We start from the raw sequence: 2,360 nt of genomic DNA, 5'->3' as shown, positions 1-2,360 counted from the left end.
AGCTCGGCGTATGTTCGGGGGAGGGTCTTGTCCAGAGAATAGTAAATCGGGACGACCTCAGACCCCGCTTCATGGCTGAAACTGCCATGTCTTCGTTGAGGTCCCGGACCTCGAGCGTGGCCGCGTTGAATCGCGCCACGAAGTGCCGGAGCGCTCGTTTTCCCCCTGCTTGAGGGAGAAAAGGCTATCCGACGTTCGCGGCGGCTTTCGGCTAGTGCTGAAATGGGCCACGAACGAGTGCTCGAGCTGCGCGAAGGAGTGGATACTGCCCGATCGAAGACCGGAGTACCAAGCCCTGGCAGCCTTGCGAAGTGTGGCGGGGAAGCCGATGCAAAACAGAGCGTCGGTTGCCCCTTGAATCGTCATGAGAGCTTTGTAGCTCTCGAGGTGGTCGACCGGGTCGGCGGAGCCGTCGTATGGCTTCACGTTCGGCATTTTGAACCGACTGGGAATCGGCTCATCGAGGACCAGTCGAGAGAGAGGCTGGGCGGTCTGGAAGTCGACGTCGTTCGAAGACTTCTGGCCGTCCATTTGCAGTTGGGCGAGCCGGCGGTCGATCTCCTCGAACCGTCGCTCGTAGTCGTCCGCTCGTCGATGCTGGGAGACCCCAGGAGTGGAGCCTCCGGAAGACTCTGAAGGCGAGGCCGACGGTGTGCGCGGCCGCTTTTCCTTCCTCGCCCGTTCCAACGGGGAAGGAGAGGGCCGCTGGGACCGTCGGTCGTCGCGCCGAGGTCGACCCTCCTCCTCCCCGTGGGAGCGCTGTTGGAGTGCTCGCCTGGAGGCGGCAGGGGTCGGCGCGACCGTCGGCGGCTGCTCCTGGAAGGCATAGGTTGGGCCGCCGGTTGTTGCTGGAGGCTTTTGACTGCGTCGGTCAGTACGGTCATCTGCCGTACAATGGCCGCAATCTGCGCCTCCGTAGTCACTGCAGGGCGCGGAGAACTAGGCTCCGCCGCCGGTGATGGTGGAGAGGCCTCTTCCCGGCGGGAAGAGCGCCTTGCCGACCAGTGACTCTCGATCGTTGAGCTCTTGTCTTTGTCATGCTGTCCCCTACCTGGCGCGCCAATCTGTTGCGGCCAAATCGCCTCGTCGTCCGATCGCCGGGAAGCGTGCACCTGCAAAAGGAAGTCCGCACTGACCGGAGGCGGCTCCGGCGGGGACCCCTCCGACGGTCAAGTCAGAGAGGTGACTGGGCAACAGTGAAATGCAGACAGAGAGCTCTGAGAGGGAGAAAGAGAGAGGAGCGAGCCTGCGTATGTGGGAGAGACGGGGCGGATCGACCCCTTGCACTGTTGCCTTCCCCGGTATATATAGTGGAGCGCGGTATGGCGCCGTCATTAATGGCGCGGACAAGTGAGGAACTGTCAACTCACTGTAGGCTGTCAGAGCCGCCGTGAAAACATCATGTCGCCGTGTAGCCGTCTAATCACCAGGGTTGACCCGGCTCTCGGCGGGACAATACCCCTAGGTAACTGTGCCGCGTGTCCGTGTCAGAGCTGACAACGTCTGGCGGCCGTACGGCGGTTGGTGGAGTCGGCCGACCCAAGGTCGGTGGCCATCAGAGTGGCGTCGGGCTCCTCCGCCGGTCGGCGAGCTTCATGTGGGTCGGCTACCGGACCTCTGGGTTTAGTCGGTCGGGAACGGACCGTGGAATGGCCGCAGTTAGCTGCTGATGGCGTCCGTCGGCCTGTCGCCCGACTTACGATCGGTCAGTCAGAGTCGTCCGTCGGGCCGTTGTTAGTCGGTCGGGCTGCCAGTCGGTCGGCCCTCCGATAGTCGGTCGGTCGGTCGGGCCGCCAGCCGGTCGGGCCCTCCGATAGTCGTCGGTCGGTGGTATCCCCCAACAGTACTTTTCTTATTTTTATCACAATCCGTCCTCTTTGTTTTTACCACAGTCCTCTAGTAAACAAAGAGTCTATGTATGGATGGGAGATGCCCTCTTCTTTATTTTTATCACAAACTGATATACAAATGAAAAGAGAGGTACCCTCTTCTTTATTTTTATCAGAAACTGGTATACGAAAGAAAGGAGCCCCACAGTCACAGGAGCTTCTTTTTTGATATGTCATTATTGCAGTCAAGGGCCCATGATTTTGTCTACTGTCTCACAATTTTATCTTTTAAAAAATATTTTATATCAAAAAGATATTTTTTTTATATAAATTAGAATTTTTTTTGACTCATAATCAATATAAAATTAATGATATTTTTTTTTTTAATATTATAATAATATCCAAAAAAATCTTGAATGGAAAGGGCAAACCCTTGTTCCCGTATTCTATGCTAGCTTTGCGCACATGGCAAAGGGGTTGGACGCCGGTTGCCCGTTTTAAGGTTTACGGATGTTGCGTGGGTGCCGCTTC

This window comes from Elaeis guineensis, chromosome 9 (assembly GCF_000442705.2).
Source record: "Elaeis guineensis isolate ETL-2024a chromosome 9, EG11, whole genome shotgun sequence".
NCBI lineage: Eukaryota > Viridiplantae > Streptophyta > Magnoliopsida > Arecales > Arecaceae > Elaeis > Elaeis guineensis.
The sequence above is the reverse complement of the archived record's forward strand: the minus strand, read 5'-3'. Positions refer to the sequence as shown.